Here is a 19,736-nt window from a genome sequence, read left to right as displayed (position 1 = left end):
ACGGCCCCAGCCCTTGTGGGCGCCAAGAGCCGAAGCAGCAGCGCAGGAGGCTGCCCTGGGCCAGGAGCACCCCCCGTGTCACCCTCACCCCGGGTTATCCCTGCAGGATGGGGACATCCAGCCTCTCCTGGCGTTCCCAGTCTGCCCATCCCGGGGCAGTCCTGCCCTGCCGTGTACGGCACTTGTGTTACTGGTGCCCCTTGGGCTCTCGCTGACGAGGCAGCAATAAAAAAACTCAAGGGCCAGGTTATTCCTAAGGCAGCTCGGCGAGGCTGCGGTCCCCTCCCAGCCACGGGGACCAGCAAACCCGGCACGGTGTGAACATCGCGGCCTGCGCCGGGGCTGTGCCACGCGGCAGCTCCGAGACGGAGCCGACGGAGCCGCCGCAGCCGTCCCCTGCCACCGTCCCCTGCCACCGTCCCCGGCTGCGAGGCACCTGCTTCTGCCGCCATTCATCAGCGCTCCTCCGGAGCCGCAGCGCTCTCACGATGTGCTGAAACGCTCAGTATTTTATGTGTCTACAAGAAAATACCAAGTGGAGTTTGCAAAGATTAGGCACATTTAAATGCAAATTGTGTTATTTCTGTCTTGAAAAGTGTCATTAATACATTTTCTGCAATTTGGAGAAATCAGTGGCAATTATTTTTTTCGAAACGAACCATTAGCCAACTTTCATTTGAAGGGGGAAAAATATCAAGAAAATCATTATATGACTGACACATTTCCTCCCAGGTCTTAGAGCTGCCGAGCTGCTTTCTCATACCAAGAATAATTACTAGAGAAAGGAGTTACAAAGTACTTCCAGGAGATGATGTGTACAAAGCCAAGTGTCTTTCCTTTCACCGTTTACCAAAGGGTTGAACCAACACGCGTGCATTAACACCGACCCCAGCCCTCGTGCCTGCCGGTCCCTCCCTGGGCACCGCCGCACTGCAGAGCCCATCGGCAGTGGCGTCAGGGCTGCTTCTAACGCCGCGGCTCCAAAAAACCCCTCGCAGACCTTCACCGGCGCTTCCTGATGCTCGTGCCCCCATGCTGAGGTTTCCCACTTTACAAAGGGATGTAAAAGGTTTTCTGGAGGGATGTAAGACATCGAAAGGGAGGAGGCTGCCGGGCGGGGGGGTCTCGGCATGGCCGAGGCGCCGGCTCTGCCGCGGTGCCCGTACCCGGGTGATGCCTGTCTATGAAATCTGCACACACCGGCTTGAATTTGGCCATTGGGCGGGATCTCTCGGCCACTCCGCTGCTAAATGAAAGGAAAAGGCAGAAAAAGAAGAGACAATCTGTGGCAAGATTAAAAGGGAAAGGGGAAAAAAAAAAAAAAAGAGGCACCTGCTCTTATTCGATTCCTCGGGGTGAGAGTGAAGAGCGAATTTACATAATGCTGTAAGTGCTCATTAACTGGGGTTAAATGACAGGCACCCGCCCATGGGGTAGGGCAGGGATACCCGCGGCCTCTCCTCTCCCCGCCACTGAGACACCTCCAGAGCAGCCCCCGCTCCCGGGGGGGGAATTTGGGACAAGCGGGAGGTGCCGGGCTGTGGGTCTGACGCGGGGCCAGGCTCCCCCAGCGCCGGGACCAGGCTGCGTCCGATTTTCCCCAACCTCCATCACCTCGCCGTAACGCAGGGTCTGGCAGCCAGCAACGCCGCACGGACAAACAGCACCATGTCCCCTTCCAAAAGTGACAAGGACAGAGCCACTGGGCTTTGCTGGAGTGCCACCGTCCCTACGACATCCCTACCAGCATCACCCAAGGTCTTGCAATGCCTCGTGCCTGCTGGATAATTAACTAAAATGCTCACTCCTCCCCAGGCGCCGACCCAGCAGCCCCCTGCCAGCAGCATGGAGGACACGGGGGCCGCGGGGCTGGCTGGGTCCCGGGGCTGACCCCGGGATGCAGAGCACCAGCCTCCATCCATCGTCAGCCACAAAGCACCCGCACGCTCCAGCACAGCCCCGCAGGCTCCGCACGGCTCCGGGGCAGCAACAGGAGGGGCACCGCAGCGGGGTGCAGCCCGCTTTGTGCCATGGGAGCCCCCACCGCGCTGCCACATCCATTCCCAGCTGCCCCCGGATCCTCTGCTCCCGCAGCTCGCCCGCCTCCCAGCCCTGCCCGTGCGTCCCGTCCCCGCAGCCAGAGCCCTGCTGCCACCCCCCGCTGGGTGACGGATGGCCGAGGGAGCGGGGTGAGGGAAGGCGGGACACAAAAACCCCCGGCGGTGCCTGCACGACCTATTGAGGGGACGAGGGATGGAGCCGCCATCCGGCTCCATGGTCCCCTCACTGGGATACGCCTCGGCCACGCCGCAGCTCCTCGCCCGTGATGGATGGGCCCTGTCATCCCTCCTGGCCCTTTCCTATTGACTTCTTTTCTTTAATATACATCATAAACCCCCAGCGCAGCTGCCTGCACATCACCCGCGGGCAGCGGCAGGACGGGGGATCGCGAACCCCCCGGTCAGAGCAGGCGATGGACGCGGACTACGGAGCATCCCCAGGACTAATGCCCTCTTGGCGCGGTGGGCTCGGAGCCACGCAGGTCCCAGCTGAAGGGGCAGCGGGGCAAGGGAGGGGTTGAACATCAGCCTCAGTCCCCAAAAACCACCCGCAGCCCCCCAAAACGCAGGGCTCTGCGGCCAGGCTCGCTCAGGGGGGTGAGAGGGTTTCCCCCGGCCGAAGGATGCAGGTCCTGCCCTCTGCAGGGCTTCGTTTGCTCCAGCAATTAAATCCCCGCTCCTGGAAAGCATCTTCTTTCCTGCCTCTCTCTTGCTCTTCGGCAGCCAGCGGCTGCGCTGGTAAACCACCTTCTCCCATCCCAGCACATCCAAATTGCTTCTCATCCATCTCAGCCTCCCAGAATGCCAGCCCCGGGCTGCGATGCCCCACGGGCTCATGCTGCGAGGGTCCCGGGGGGGTCCCCAGGGCCGTCCCCACTCTCCATCGGCCGCAGCGAGCTGCAGGCAACGCCGAAACGATGCTCTTCGAAGGAGCCGGCTCTCGGCGCTGAGCAAAACCCGGCGTGCAGCTGTTTAAGCCCCATAAATTATGTTTGGGTTACCTGCGGAATGCTTAATCAAAATAGCGTCTTTCACCCGACGGTTTGACTGATCTCCTCTCTGCTTTTAGTAGCTTTTTTCATGTCCTCTTTCGCTCCGATATGGATCCAATATCTCCCGCAGCATCCAAGGCCATAAAGATAAAAAATGGGGTAATTGTGGTAGAAGTTTATTGGTGGGAAAATACACGCGCACACAAACCAGCCCTGACAACTATTTTTCGGGCAGACGTGCGGCAGGGATAGACCCACCGGCAGGAATCGATTCATCCCCCGGCTGCACCCGCTGCGGCTGCGATCTCTGATGCACGCACCGAGTTTTACGAGGTCTTGGATGGGTGATCTATGGCCAGGGGGGTCGGGGCAGGCAGCTGCACCCTGCGAGCAGCCCAGCACCCACCGAAACACTGCCCTGAAGCGGGTGGGCTGGAAAAAAATTCAAATAAAGCAGATTGGCCTGTCCAGCCCAAGCTCTGGCTACCCAGGGTGACACCTGGAGAGGAAAGAGGATGAAAGCACGGCTTTGAGGTCAGAAGAGGTTTGGGCTGCTCTCTCCAACGCCACTGTACGTCCCCGGTCCTGTCCCACGCAGGAGCAAGGTGGGGTTTGGAGCATCCCATGGGAAGCACTGCGATTGCACCCAGCTGCCAGATCGCTCCCCTCCACCTTCGGAGGACAGAATCATACAATCACAGAATGGTTTGGGTGGGAAGGGACCTTAAAGCCCACCCGGTGCCACCCCCTGCCCTGGGCAGGGACACCTCCCACCAGCCCAGGTTGCTCCAAGCCCCGTCCAACCTGGCCTTGAACCCCTCCAGGGATGGGGCAGCCACAGCTTCTCTGGGCACCCTGGGCCAGGCGCTCACCACCCTCAGCGTGAAACGTTTCTTCCTGACATCTCATCTCAATCCCCTCTTCCAGTTTAAAACCTCCCCCCACCATGGTCAACATCAACCCTACGGCTCGGGCCCCAACAGGCAGCTGTGCCAGGAAGAATCGTCCCGCCGCCCGACGTGACAGCACCTCCCGTCCCTCTCATCGCTCCCAACCTCCCTCCATTTACTCCACTGATAAGAAAAGCCCGTCCTCAGCAGCCAGCAGCACCCGTGGCCACTGGCGAGCGAGACGTGCTCGCTCCCCTTCCCGCATCATCGAGTAAGTTGCCGGCGAAGCCCCGGTGCCCGACTCGTTATTGCCACGCTGATGCCCGAGTCAGAAATAGCCCGGCGCAGTGGCGGAGGGGAACCGCGGGAGGGATGGGAGGCTGATTAGTAAACACGGCAGATTTTTTATGTCCGACTCGGTGATGGGAAATGGAGAGAAAGCCCCGAGATGGGCTCTTCAGAGAGCCGCTTCCCAACTAGCGTCGCGCTTTAAAGTATATTTAAAATAACAACCCAATAAATAAAGAGCCGCGAGGAAGCCCGGGCAGCCGACCGGCGCAGCAAATGGATCTGCTCAGGCTCCTTCCCTGCTCCCATCGCCGATTGGGGGATAGTGTCGACGTGCCGCAGCACGCCCCGGCACGCTTGCACCGATTTCCCCTAGGTGTGATTTGGCCCGGGACCAAACCCCTTCGGCAGAGCCGGGGTCACTCCAGGGTTGCGGGAGGGCACCTCCTCCTCCCCCTGCCCCCCCAGCATCATCCCCATGCTTTTATTCCCCCAGGTACTTCTCGCACTTTCCTGCAGCACCGCGTCCATCCCGGAGGAACGCGGCTTCGTTCCCGTGCGAGCATTAAACCCGATGACACCCCCACCATCGCAGGGTGCCCCGCGAGCCCCCCCCCCGGCACCGAGCTCCCGCGAGCAGCTCCAGGGAAAAGGTACGCTGCTAATTAAACCACAACTGACTACAGCTACATTACAATTAAAAGACAATTAGCTGCGCAAGCTAGTACGGGAGTGATGAGCACGCTTTGGCAGAGAGACAAACACCCCGTCCCTCCCAGCCAGAGCCGCAGCGGTGGCCCATGGCTTTGAAGACCAGCAGCTCCTGGCCACCAGCACCCTCGCCAGCTGGGAAACCCCGGCTGCACCCCGGCACCGGCGTCGCTCCCCTACCCAGCACACCTTCCCTTCCCTGGGAGCAGGGGGGGGTGGTTTGCCCCAGCTAAAATTTAAGTGAATCCCACCTGGCACCTCCCCGCCACCCAGTGTGTTAAGCACAGCGCTGGCTTATTGTTCCCCTTTTAATTTCTAAACTCCTAATGCCTGTGTTATTAAGCCTGTAATAGCCGGTTAAATTGTGCGTGTCCTGCTGCTGCTCCCATCCTGCTAAGGGGCTAAAGCTCCGGGTGGGAGAGCCGGGGCCGGCCGGGCACCACGGCATCGTACCGGGATGGCAGCACCAGCAGGCACCGGGACCACGGGGGTGAGAGGGAGCGATGCGTTCCTCCAGCCCCCGCCTGGGAATCCCCTTTTGCCTCCTACAAGGATGGATTTGAGCCCTGGGGACGGGCGGGAGCACAAGCCAGCATCCAGGACAGCCCTGGGCACGGCTCCGGCCGGGGGGACAGGAGGGGACCCACTGTGTGCTGACACCCAGGGCAGGATGGAGGGACCCAACGGAGGCAAAGCCACGCTTCACCCCGATGCCGGCACCTCCGTCCCGTGCCGCCGGCTGCCAGGAGCGCCATGCTGCCACTCGTGTTACGAGCCCGGCAAAACCCTGCCCAGGTTTCCCACCGAGACAACTGGGGCTGCTTAAGCTCACAGATTTGGGTTTCCTTCTTTTTCTGAGCAAAGAAGAGATCCCGCGAGCTCCTCCAGCAGCGGAGATTATCAACAATTTATCAAAAACCACAATGCGCCGGCCCTTTTTCCCCCGCACTCAGCCCCGCCGCGCTCTTCCCTCCACTGCCCCCGGCTCTCCGGCAGCGTGGGTTACGGCGGCGCGATCGGATCAGCCGGGAATCGCTTTGCTTTGCTGGATCTTTATGCAAGAGCTGCAAGCTAATTCGGTTTGATCCTCGCTCGCCGGGGTCCCGGCGGAGCAGTGGCGAGAGGATGAGTGCGGGAGACAGGCTGGGATGGGGCCGCGGGTGCCGGGTGAGGAGCGGGGACGCGCCGGGAGAGCGACGAGAAGTGACAGCCGGCTCCCGCGGGATGCGGGGACCTGCATCGGGAGATGCTCAAGCAGGGAGGAGAAAACTGGGCTTAAAGGCTGATAATTAAAGCCCTCCTGTCAGGGTATTAATATCTAAATGCAACCAGTGAATGCATTAGCAGGGATCCCACTGGGGCTGTTGTGCTGTTTTATTTGATGGGTTTAATTAATTTATTTCTCTGCACACAACTGCTTCCCAACTGGTGGTGAACACGCTCGGCCACGTCTTTCTCCAGGGTGGCTCTGGGGACACCCTGAGGCAGCACGGCCGGGCTCAGCGACCCCCGCGGGGGCCGGGGGCCGCCCCTGAGCCGTCCCCCACTGCGCGGGGGCTGCAGCCCGGCTCCCACCACTCACCCACCTCGGCTCCCCCGGCTTGGCCAGCCTCCATCCGTGTCCCATCAGTCATGGTCTCCAGATCTTGGTGGCCCATCCTGGTGACCCAACTTGGCTGTACGTAGCTCCACAGAGTCCCAGCGCAGGGACCCAGCATCTCTGAGCTCCCCAACACATGCTCAACCTCTTCCAAACAGGGCAGGAGCCTCCTCCACCTCCATCCCCCTCATGCAGCACAGCTGGGCTCACGGGTGGGGAGGAAACCCACCCCCCAGCCCTGCAGCTGCTCACCGCCCTCATTAGGGACTCTCATTAGGGACACATGAGCCCCCCGGTGCTTTGTGGGGGCCCTAACAGGGTGGCCCTCTCCTTGCCCAATGCTGGGCTCACCCACCCCGGGCTCAACCCCAAAGCATCGAGGGGACAGGGACACACAGAGGACCCACCCACCCAACCAGCACCCCCCTGCGGCATCGCCGGCACCCGGCACCCCCAGCCCAGGGCCTTTACATCCCCCTTCACCCCTTCAACCTTCCCCTGTGTTCATACAAGTGTCTCCCTCCACAGCCAGAAAAGAGACCGGCCCCGCAACGGGAAAGGTGCTGCCAAGGGCAGGATGGAGCTGGGGTCACCGGGGGCTGTGTCACCGCAGGGCATGGCCCCAGGCTCCCGTGGGGATGGCAGTGCCATGTGCCAGCATCGCCCCCCGTGCCGTCCCGGCACACGGGCACCGGTGGCTGCTCTGCTGCTACGCACAGGGCAAGAGCCCGTGAAAACCCCGGGGCCACCCCTGTCCCCGGCGATGAGGGGCAGGGACCAGGAGAGAGGTGCTGCGGAGATCAGCGGAGTTTTATTTATGCCACACCAAGAGGGAAATAAAAGGCACCTATAAATTATATGATTTCTCCTGCCACACTGGTAACAGGAGCGAGGTGGCTGCTGGTGACAGCCAGAGACTCCGAAATGCCAAACTGGCCACACCGTGTGCCACCGCGCCAGCGCCGGGGCCACCTCTGTGTCCCCCAGGCCCAGCCGGCAGCTCAGCTCCCCTCCGGCTGCGCCCGCGTCCTGGGGGCTGCGCCCAGCCCCGGGGGAAGCAGCTTTGCTGCGGGGAGACGAGGCACCCACTGATGCTCCCCCCGGTCCCCCCTGTCACCACTGCCGCAGCCGTCCCGCTCCCCAGCCCGGGGAAGACAGGAGGAGGCTGCGGCGCGGGGTCAAATGATGGATGGGCTGAGCAGAGACGAAGGTCTCCGCCTCGTCACTTCGCCGCGGCGAGGAGCATCCTGGAGCATATTTATGGCTGCCATCCTTTACAGACCAGAAGCTGTTACCTCCAGGCACACGCAGTCCCAGCAGCCTTTAGAGGACAATAAATCGCCACTTCCAATGTGACAGCGTGGAGAGAACGGGCAGGACACAGGGACTGTGGTGGGTGCTGGGTCCGACCAGCTCCGAGTCCCCATCCCGAGCTCCATGCACGTCTCTGGACGTGACGAGCCACCTCGCCCCATCGCAACATCACACACCCTAGAGGCACAGGCGGTCCCCGGGCTGCGCACACACGGATGTACGCACGTACGGGCACACCCACACGCACACCTGCAGGCACGGACAGGCATACACGCACCCCAACACACGCGCTCGGGTCTCCCTTACTTCATCCTCCCTCCCATCGTCACCAGCCCCACCACAAGGGGAGACGCGAGCAGTCGTGGCTCCCTCTCCCTCTCCCTCTCCTCTCCCCCGGGCTCCCCGAGGAGCAGCGGGCAGATGTTTGCTCTGTGACAATCTGCATCCTGCTGGATTCGATAATAATATCAATTACCCCGAGCTTTCATCCACGGAGCTCTGCGTTCGCTGTAAATAGGGATGGATGGAGCCTCTTCACTGCCAGCTGGAGGGGCAGGGGGTGCCACGCAGCAGCTTTGGGGATGCTGAGCCTGGCGACAGATGGGGAGGTCACAGGGAATCAGTGGCAGAAGGGGCAGGGAGAGCCTGGGGCTGGATTCCCTCTGGGAAATGGCAAAACGTTGTAAAACTCCTCATTTCCAGCCTCAGCTGGAGGGGAAGCCCTGAGCCCTGCATCAGTGCTGCTGGGGAAGAGCGGTGCTGTTGGGGGAGACGCCGGCCCCAGGCTCGGGCTGCCGGGGGGGTGGATGCCGGCAGGTCCTCGTCAGGGCTCTGCCACCGGCTGGTGGGGCGGGGGGGCAGGAGTGTCCCTGCTTGGCCACCCCCTGCACCCCAGGGAGTGCCCCGGGCACCGAGCGCTCGCCCCCTCGGGGCATCCCTCTCCCTTCAGGCTGGGTTTCGCAGTCCTCGGGGCGAGGGACATGATGGGCGGCCAACCCCAAACCTCCCCTGGAAGCCCAGGTCTAGCCCTGGGGTGGGTGCTGCCCCCCGCTATCCCGGGCAGGTCTGCCCGCTCACCGGGCTGCTCGTCAAAGGGGGGGTATCATTTTTTCACGCGTGTTATTATTTTGGCAGCGCTGGAGTCAAGTAGCTCAATTAAGCAATAACTGCCTCTGTACAGCCGCCCACACAGCCCGCGGTAAATAATTAAATGCTGAAATAATACAGCAGATGGGAAGCAGCACGGAGAGAGATCCGAGAGGAACCCGAACGGCTCCTGCCACGGCAGCAGCTGCGCGGGGCCTGGGACGCTGCCCACGGCGCACGGCCCCGGCCGCATCCAGCATCCCACAGCCCTGGCCGGGGAAAGCGTCCTACAGGTGCCACGTGTGGGCACGGCTGTGGCGCGGTGTGCCTCGGGACCCCCTGCCAGCTGGGGGGCTGCGGGTACCCCAGGGTGGAGAGATGGAGATGTCCCTCCCCAGCTGGCAGCATCGGGGACAGGGCATAGGCCATCCCGCTTGACCCCGCTCCGGCAGCCCCCGTGTCCCTGCGGCGCTGGCTCTCTCCCAACCGGCTCATCCCCATCCCTGCTCGCCACCGCTGCAGCAGCACCAGGACACCAAGCCCCCAAAAACGTGGGAAAACGCCTGGAGGGGAAATTCCCTCCCAAACCCTGGCTTCCCGCTCCACTTCCCCCTTCCCGAGGAGGCGGCAGAGCCAGCCGAGCCAGAGCGGCGGCACACGGAAAAACATCATGGAAAATTTTAACCAAGCCTCGCTATTGATCTAGACGCGAAGCACATACCCAAGCAAGCCTGCCGCTCCGCTCGCAGATGATCTGCATTTATCTGCTTCAACCAAGTACAGGAGCATCATCGAAAGGCCTAATTACAAGCTGCTGATAGATAAGTATTAATGGCAAACCCCCAGGAATAAAAATACAGCTTGGAGTTCGGAGGGCTCGGCACGGGAGCCTCGCCTGTGCCTGGTCCAGCCAGGAGCGGTGGCCGGTGTGGAGCTGGCAGCGCCCGAGCACCGCGTGTGCCAGGTCCCTGGCTGCACCCGGGCACAGCCGGCCGCGGAGGCAGCAACGGCAGCGAAGGCTTTCCGAAGGGCGCCGTGGACGCTGCAGCCCTGGTGCTGCCCGGCTCCCATCTACCTCCCAGGAAGCCGCGGGAGCCCCACAAGCCCGCGGCCAGGGCCCTAATGAGCCTTGAAAGTGGCTCCTGCCGTCTCTGAAGGGCCGGCAGCGTTTATACAAGGGGCTGGTTGCGGGTCAGTGGCCGCAGGCTGCTGTTTTATTGAGATCTCGCAGGGCACCGGCTCCCGCCCGGCACGAGGCAGCCGGAGCATCCTCTCCATATTCACATTTCCATCACATCCTCCTCAGACAGCACCGGCTCCACTCCTCCATCTGCTTAAATGCCACCTCCAGAAGAGATTGGCTCGAAACATCTTCTCCCCTTGTCACTTGTTTCCCATCCTCCTCTTAAGGATTCGCCTGCTTGGTCCTTGGAGTTTGGGAGGGCTTTGGAGTTCGCGGGACCCGGGAGCGAGGCAGAACGCCTCTGCCTGGGCTGGGGCAGGGCACAGCCTCACCACCCCCGCGGTGTGCTTCGGTCTGGGTCCCCCGGCCACACCAGTGCTCCCGCGCCGCGTCCCCACAGCCTGGCGTGAGCAGGCACGTGCAGCCGGCCGGGCGCAGGCCCCTCTGCAGCCATGGGAGAGGCACAAAATCCCATCTCTGAACGCAAACGGCGCCCGTTCGGTTCCATGACAGCTCGCCTCGGACAAGGATGCAGTGTCCAACCCCCAGCTGTCACCCACGTGGGGACAGCCCTGGGGACGGTCCTGCCCCCGGCTCACAGCCAGGAACAGCTTCACTGCTGCTTATTTTCTGAGCGTGAATTGAGTCTCAGCTGACAACAGGCTTTTCTGCAAGATCTACCTGCCCGGCGCCTGGCAAATCAGATCTGTAAAACGACCCCGGGAGACGTCTTCCAGATCTTCATCTCCTCCATTATCAGCTCCCAGCCAATTTCAAAACAGCCCCGGCACACGGCTCCGAGCTGCTCTCGGAGCTTCGTCTCACACCCAGCCCAGCCCCGGGGAGCAAGATGCCATCCTGGGATGGCCTGGGATGAACTGGGATGAACTGGGATGCTTTAGGTGTCTCCCTCTGCGTGGCTGGAGACGCACGCACATGCACGCGTGCTCCCCGGTGGCTCTGCTGGGGGTCTGCTGCCCGCTCCAATGGCGGGGGGGGCTCCATCCCTTGGCCAAACCCCCCCTGTCACCTCCCCATCTCGATGGCTGGGGGGCTCCATCCCTTGGCCAAACCCCCCCTGTCACCTCCCCATCTCGACGGCGGGGGGGCTCCATCCCTTGGCCAAACCTCCCATGTCACCTCCCCATCTCAATGGCGGGGGGGGCTCCATCCCTTGGCCAAACTCCCTGTGTCGCCCCCCCAGCACCGCACCCACCTGCCTTTGGGGACCACCCCGATGCGCAGCACCCCGCACCCAGCTCCCCCCAATTCCGTTGCTGGGAAGGTGGCAGTTGCGGGGGGGGGGACCCAGCGCAGCTGTGCTGGCAGGGGATGTGACAGGGTGTTACAGCCCGTACCCCGCCCCCCCCGGCACGCTGTCGGGGAGCATTTTTCCCGGGAGCTGCTGAATAATTTGCATCCGCCAAGACGCAGCTTCTGGGCCGTGTTTGTCAAAGTCAATCTGCAGCTCGCTGCCTCCGGAGATTCGAACATGATAGCGGCATCAAGCCTAAACGACACGCGTGGTGATTGCTCCACCGCTGTCCCCCCCGGCGCTGGCGCAGACCCGCACGGCCGGCCCCGAGCAGCAGCGCCTCGCTGGGCTGGCGCTGGGGACCCTCTGCCCACCCCAGCGCAGCCCCCATCGCTCTCGACCCCGGGGCTGCAAATTCTTGGGTCCCAGCAAGGAAAGAGCCCCCGGCTCACGGGGTGCCACAGGGAGGAGGTTTCCATGGCCCCCCCATCCCTGCTCCTGGACGAGGCCATCGCGGTGCTCGGTGGGAAGCTCCAAGGGGACCAAACGCTATTTCCAAGCATCAAATGCAGGAGCATCGCCCCCAGCTCCAGCACCAGCCCTTGTGTGCCTCCCCATGGAGCGTGTCTCGAGCTGGCGGTGCTCAGCTCCCACCTCGCCCTCCCTCCCCGGCGCCGTGGGCAGGGGACAGCGGACACTCCAGGACGTTCCCTGCGTGACAGCTGCTGATCCTGCGACAGACTCGTGTTCGCTCGGGGACCGGCTTTGTTCCCCACACAAAGGGAGCTGCCAGGGAACAGGCGGCAGCGCAGGCAGAGGGACGGGGACTCTGCGCAACGCTGGGGGAGAAGGGGGCTTGTCACAGCCCTGGCAGGCACGGTGACACCGGGCTGAGACGGGAGCGGAGGGGGAAGAGATGGCTCGGGTCTAGCACGGGGGCTCACCCCACCCTGGGCCATCACTGCTCCTCGCTGAGCCTCCCAAGCACAAAACCGCACCAAAAGTCCCTTTATGGGGTGTCCCCCCAGTCCCTGCCCTGTGCCGAGGAGGGAGCCCTTGGAGAGGGACCAGGCAGGGGGCCAGGCTGGGCTGTGTGACACGGGGACATCGTGGGGATGGCGCCAGAGCTGCCAAAGCCCCGACGAGGGGGAGCCGGGAGCGTCTCCGTCTCTCCCAGCGTACCGCAAGTCTCCGCAGCACCCTGCGCGGCACAGCCAGACCTGCCAGGGACCCTGGGGACCCGCCAGCCCTGCTCCCCCCAGGGCAGGACACGCTGCCCTCCCATCCCCCTGCCTCATCCGTCACCAGTCACAGCCATTTGCAACCCCAGCTCAGCGCCGTGGGATCCCCACCCTCCCCTCGCTCGCCTGCCGGCACGTGCCAGCCCCACCAAATCCCAGCTGGCGTCTCCGGTGGTTTGCGCTCGAGCCGGCTGCATCCCGGCACTCCATCACCTTCCTCCGGCAAGGCCTGCCCTTCGCTTCCGAAGTTCCCGATTCAAGGGGAGTGGGGGCTGTTCTCACTTTTATGTGCTATCTATAGTCCCCTCTTTACCTCTATATATAGATTATATATCTTGTAGCTAATCTTTTTGCAATCATAAAACCATTAAATTAATTAACCAAGGGAAAGAGAGGAAAGGCTGGATGCCCCCCGAAGAACAGATGATCGTTTTACATTTATTTATACCAGAATTAAAGGCAGGCCAGCCCCAGCCATGCCAGGCCCCAGGCGGCTCCCGACAACATGGAGCAGAGCCACGAGTCCACCGCGATGGGCCCCATGGGCTGATCCGGCCCCGGCGCCGCGAGCTCTGCCGGCACCGCAGCCTCCGGCTCTCCTGCCTGTTTTTCAGGTGGGAAAACGAAGCACGGGAAGAGCTGGAGGTGGCTGAAGCCCTGCGGGACCTTAAGCTCCCGCAGCCCTGCCGTCATCTCCCCGCGGGATGCGGAGGACGGGAAGGGGGTGCCGAACCCCACGCTGCCCCGCCGCGTTCCCCCCCCCGCAGCCCCGGCGCGGCTGCTCCCGCCTCGCAGACGTGCGAGAAATCCCAGCTCGGGCGCAGGGCGGGGAGGGAGGGTGTGAAGCGGTGACAAACCGGCAGCGACTGCCAGCAGCAGCCGGCGGCCAAGGAGCTGCAGCAGCCGGCGCAAGCAGCCGCGGGCGCTGGAGGTCTGGTCCCCGTGTTTTTGGGGGACAGCTCAGCGGGAGGCGATACCTGCATATTTGCATCCAAACCCAACCCCAGCTCCTTCGCTTGAGGTCGAGAAACATCCTCACCCGGAGCTGGGCATGCCTGGAGCTTCTCCAGAGGGGTTGGGCTGAACCACTGCGTTCAGAGAAGGGTGACGCCGGGATGAGCACCCAGGGAAGGAGACCGCGGAGCACCCAGGGCTGCCTCCCCCCGCGCCGACACGCCGGGACTGGGGGAGCTTCCCCCTCCGCGGGCTGGCGGCTGATTGATCGGCTGTCTGCCCGCAATCCCCAGCCGTCACTCAGCCCCTAATCCGCAGCCCTGATGCATTCTCCTCACTGACAACGAGCTGACACGGTTTTCATTGCACTTAATCAGCTCTTTAAATTTAATGCCCCAATCGGCAGCATCTGCATTGGCCACTCGACAGCGGCCGGGTCCCGCAGAGGTGGAAGCCAGCAGGAGGGATGAAATCCCTCACTGGAATTTTAAGGACGGGGCCAGCAGCATGAAGCCGCTTTCGGCATCCAGGAGCCCCGGCAAAGGACCCCCGTCCAAAAAACCCGCTCAGCTCCCAGTATTTCCCAGCCGCGCTGGCAGCAGCCCGGCGCCGCTTCGGCAGCTCTCCTCTTCCTCCCGCTCACGGCGGGGAGCAGCCCAGACATTGCCTGGGCGAGCAAAGCCCTGCGGTGTGGCATGTGTCTCCTGGCTTGGGTGACGTCCTCCCCACACTGTCACCCCCGCAGTGGCCCTGGCTGCAAACCGCACTGGAGCACGTGTCCCTGCCGGCAGCGCCGCTGGCCCCAGACGGAGGGGACACAAACGCACCCCAGGAGCGGCCGTGCGCGGTGCTGAGCCCCCCGCAGAGCATCAGCCCCGGCCACGGGCGTCGTCTCCCTGTCCACACACCTACTGGGGAACCGTCGGGTCCTTCAGCAGCTCCCGGTTCCCACCAGCCTCCCGGGAAGGTGGAGCTGGCGCCCAGCCACGGCACTGCTGCACTGGCACCCGCGCGGAGCCGCGAGCGCAGCCTGGATCCACGGCACATCGCTGCCACCAGCCCGGCCCCATGGGGCTCTGCCAGCCAGAGAGGGGCTGCAGGGGGCTTCGAGCCCTTGGGGAGGAGGAGGAGGAGAGGAGGAGGGGGAGAAGAGGAGGGGGAGAAGAGTTTTCACTCATCTGATTCCCGCAGATGTGAAGCCGAGACACACACCGTGCTGGAGCTTGGGTGCAGCTATGCGTAGCGGCCCCAAGGATGTCACGGTCCCCGGCTGGTGGCTCCAGGGTCTGACAGCATCCACACCCGACCATGGTCCAGGACACAGCCCCCCACTCCAGGCTGGTGAACACCCAGAAGCCCCCCAGAGTGACAGAGGAGGGGACCCAGTGGCACAGGGACAGCGGGGGACCTGGACCTGGGGGAGTCCTGCGGTGAAGCTGGATGACGGCCACCGTGGAGCAGCGGGAGGAGGAGGTGACGGCCAAATGCCAGGCTGGGCTGGCCCAGCCAGCCACGGGGGACTGACGGACGCGGGGAAGGAAGCCTTGCTGGGAGCAGGGGAGCGGAGCAGTGACAGCCGGGGACACGCTGCTCTACCGCAGGGCAGCCAAACCGAGCGCTGCGGGCAGAGGGGGACGGTGGGCTTCGCTCCACCTGAGACATGTGGGGAACGATGGGAATGAAGAGCCCAGCCAGGCTCTGGGGCTGACCGGCAGCAAAGGCAGCATCAGCCCTTCCCAGGCGAGCTCAGCCGCCCGAAGCGCACGCTGCTGGGAGCAGCTGGGGATGGGCACAGGGATGCAGACAAGGCTGATCCCGACTCTGAAGCCGCTTCCCAGGGGACTGGGGGCTGCTGGGACGCAGCCGGGGGCTCCCACCGTGGCCAGCAATGGACACTGTGTCCACTTGGAGTGCGCAGGACTGATGCCAGCGGGGTGGGAGATGCCCGCAGCATCCCACCGCGGTGGGGTTCCTCCCTCCCCAGCATCCTCCCAGTGCCAAATCCTGGGGGACACCAGGGCAGCGGCCAGCAGCCCCCTCCCGCCGCCAGCTCCGCTCACCACGCTGCAGAGACCCGGGGAATCAGGGGACAGGAGAGATTTTTCTCGTTTCACCTTTCTTTGTACTTTTATGCTAATGGCAATAATAGGAATTAAACATCTCCCGCGCAGCAGAACAAAGGCCTCTATTGAGCGGAGATCAGTGAGACGGCCGCTGCCAGCAGCACGGCAGCCGGATAAAGAGCCCCGGAGCTCTGGAGCAGGAGCGGGGGGCAGCGGGGTGGGGAGCACCCCATACCCCTCCAGTGACCCCCAGCCCCGGTGCTGGGGTTCATCTGCCGTGGGTGCACCACAGCCCCACCGCCGCAGCCCCGCATCCACAGCAAAAAGCCTTCGGAGGGAATCTCCCGAGCATTTTGCCAGCTGGCCGGACCTGGACCGTGCCTGCACACAGGCACTCGGGCAGCAGCCCCCCATCTGCTCGGGGCAAGGCAGCCCCCCCGGCCCCCCCTTTGCCTGCCAGCGCCCGCAGGCAGCGGGCGGCAGCTCTGGCTCCATCCCTCACATGCCGCGGTCCGTGCTGTGCAGGGCGAGAGCGGCTGCGGGCAGGCGATCGCCTGGGATGCTCCAGCCTGCCCTACATTCCTCCTAAATATAGCCGGCCAGGTGCTGCCGCTTCGCCCGCCGGAGCCAGCTCAGGAGAGGCTCAGCGTGGTCCAGCTCACTGTGCCCTGGGATGCTGAGCCCATCCCTGCCCGTGCCCCCAGCGCCGCCATCCCCGTCCCGCAGCCCCCGCGTCCCCTCTCCCATCCCTGCCCGCCAGACCCGCGGCAGCGGTGGCTGAGCGGGGTCGAGGGGCCGGTGGCAGCCAGGGGAGGCAGCCAGATGGTCGGATGGACCCATTCCCTGCAGCTGCCCCCTCCCCATACCAGGGAGCCAACCCCAGAATAGACGGGAACACGCTTCCCTCGCCCCCGTGCTGCTGACAGTCGCGGCGGCAGAGGAGGATGAAAAGGCAGAGCGGAGCTCGCCACGCACGCTCACTCTCACCTTCTGCTCCCCAAACTGCCGGGGAGATACGGAGGCTGTGCTGGGGCCGCGGGGAAGGGGTGGGAGAAGGGCTCGTCCCCAGCTTGGCACGTCCCCAGGTGCCTCCTGTCCCCAAGAGCTGGCAAAGGGACACGGCAGGAGCATGACCGCCTGCTGCAGTGGCTGTAGAGGATCCCCCACCACTTTTTGGGCTTTCTCCTCCCTGCAGGCGTTCTGCTGCCGCAGAGCCGGGGCTGATGCACGACCCGGGGCCCGTTTGCTCCTCGCCAGCTCTTTTGCTCGGGGCTCTGCACCCTGGGGCCCTGCAGCAGCAGCGATGCCAGTGGAGACCCCCCCTGTGCCGCGGGGGCCAGGATCTGTGTCGGTGCTGGAAACCAGCTCCCACCACAGGCTCCCAGCTCGAAGGCAGTTGCCATCCTGGACTTTCCTCTCATCCTGGAGCATCTCTGAGCTGAGGAAAGGCCGAGAGCCCCGGGGCTGTTCACTGGAGAAGAGCAGGCTGAGAGGGGATCTCAGCAATGCTCAGCAAGAGCTAACGGGCGGGGGGCAAGAGGATGGGGCCAGGCTCTTCTCAGTGGTGCCCGGGAACAGGACAAGGGGCAACGGGCACAAACTGGAACACGGGAAATTCCATCTGAACACGAGGAAAAACTTCTTTGCTGTGAGGGTGGCAGAGCCCTGGCACAGGCTGCCCAAGAGGTGTGGAGTCTCCTCTGGAGACAACCCAACCCCACCTGGACGCCATCCCTGTGCGACCTGCTCTGGGTGACCCTGCTCTGGCAGGGGCTTGGACGGGATGATCTCCAGAGGTCACTTCCCACCCCGGCCAGTCTGGGATTCTGTGTGATCCTGTTTCTCCCCAGGACCCAGAGAACAAACAGCCTCTCCCCACTTCGAGCTCGGCTCTTGGCCACCCCGCTCCCCTGCTCACCACGGCGCAGAGCGATGCTGCAAACAGCACCTTCCCCTGTGGGCAAGCACGGAGCCCCCCAGCCCCAGCCCCGCTGCTCTCTCTGCACCCTGGCTCCCCGAGGGGCTCGTGGACCCCCTTCTCCAGGCAGCCCCACGCCAATGCTCCTGCTCGGGGACTTGACTCCGTCACCCCCGCTTCCCACTGACTGATGGCAGCTCCTTCATCTGCACAAAGCCCCAGATCCTCATCAGCTGCAGCTCCTTAATGACCCCCTTCCCAGGGGCTGCCCTTCTCGCTCGCCAGGTTCAGGAAAGGGCCTGGGATTCTGCGGCAGTTCCTCTGACGGAGCTCCCAGGGCAGGATCCACCCTCCCATGGATGCTGTGGGGGGAGCAGCCCCAGGCCAGCCCCCTCCGGCTGCCCCACATCCTGCGGTGATGCCCGTGCCAGCGCCCGGCAGCTGCTAACAAGGGGCTCGGGGTGGGTGGTTGGGCACCCATGCAGGAATTAATTGGGCGCTCGTGCATGGATTACTTGGGTGGCCATGCAAAAATTAATTGGGCGCTCGTGCGTGGGCTGAATGTGTGCTCATGCATAAATTATTCGGGTGCTCTCACGTGAGCCCTCTGAGCGCTCCCGCACGACCCACTCCCATGCCCGGGCCCGGCGGGTTCGGTACCCGGCGTTCTGTGCCCGATGGAGATGGGGAGGAGACAAGTCTGTTGCCCGCAGGGGATCGAGGAAGCGGCACCAACATCACCGACATCAGCCTTTCCCCCTTTTCTGCGCTCGCCACCCGGCTGATCTCCACATTCCCGCCTCTCCATCACCCCCCGCTCCGGCAGTCCTGGGGATGGAGCAACATCTCGGACACCGGCTCACGCTGTCCTTGTCCTTATTGTCCCCCGCCTGCCCCCAGCCCCCTGCCCAGGCATGCAAACCCCCCATGGTGTTCTCCAAAACCCAACGGCCTCTTCCTCTCCCCAGAGCCGGGGGTCACGCACAACCTCCATCCCCCCCACGCAGCCCCACGCACCCGGGGTGGGACAGCCCCATGGCTGCAGCCCCTCATCCCCTCCGGACCCTCCATGCCTCCTGCCCCGCTCCGCTTATTTTGCTCCGTGTGCTGTGTTCCCCTTTGCCCCCGGGTCCTGCCCAGGCATTTCTCCAGGCAGGAGCTGAGGGGTTCACACCGCAGGGCCCTGGTCTGACTTAGGGACTCCAGCTGCTGCCGCCAAATAAAGGATGCTCTTTTAAAAGCTCCCAAAAGCTTCGGCTCTGGCAGAAAGCTGATGTTCACCTTGAAAAAGCCATTTGCTGAAGGCCAGAGACACCATCTCTGCTGAAGTCAAAAGCTGCTCCAGTAATGGATGTGCAGACAAAAGCGCCGACTTGGCAGCGGCGAGTTGCCGGAGCCCCCTTGCCCCCTCCTTCCGCAGCAGCAGCGGCAGCCGGCTCCTCGCTTGGCCCGGCACCCCCGTGTGCGGCCGGGCACCGCACGCGAGGGTGGCTTTTCTATGGCCAAACCCAGAGATTTGGGTACTGAGCCCTGTCTTGCCTCCCGAACAGCTGGGGCTGCGCAGGATGCGGCCCCAGGCTGTCAGATGCCTTTGCCGGGAGAAATCCCGCCTTGCTCCCGGGAAGGAAGGAGGGAGGAAAGACAGCGTGGGAGAAGGGATGCACTGCTCGCCCAAAAACACGCTTCCTCCTGCTCCTCCTCCTCCTCTTCCTCGCTGCAAACAGCCGCTGCCGCTGCTCTGCAACACGCAGCCCTCCCCGTCGCGTCCCCGTCCAAATGAGCCTCCCAAATGCCAGCCCCGGGCTGGCCGCACCTGCGCAGGGCACCCTGCCCGCGGCGCGGGGCATCGCCCCAACCCCTAATTAGCTGCCTCGTTAGGGCTGCCTGACAGAGCGGCGGGAAGCCTAATTACAGCAGTGTTCCACCATGACAGGGTTAAATTAACCTCGTGGGGGGCTCTCCCCTGCCCTGCCCCACTCAGGCGGCTGAAGAGACGCTTCCCCGATCCCGGCCGCCGGCCCCACTCCGCTTATTCCCTGAATTGGGGATATTTTCCCCAGCTGCAATCTCGGCTGCAGCCCCTGGCCGGTCGGTGTCCGTCTGGGGGCTCCCCACATCCACCCGAGCTGCTTCCCCATTGCCTCGGGATGCTGGAGCATCCCCTGGCATTCGTCATCCCAT

The sequence above is a fragment of the Larus michahellis genome, chromosome 19, assembly GCF_964199755.1.
Source record: "Larus michahellis chromosome 19, bLarMic1.1, whole genome shotgun sequence".
NCBI classification, from domain to species: Eukaryota; Metazoa; Chordata; class Aves; order Charadriiformes; family Laridae; genus Larus; species Larus michahellis.
This window is presented reverse-complemented; position numbering follows the sequence as displayed.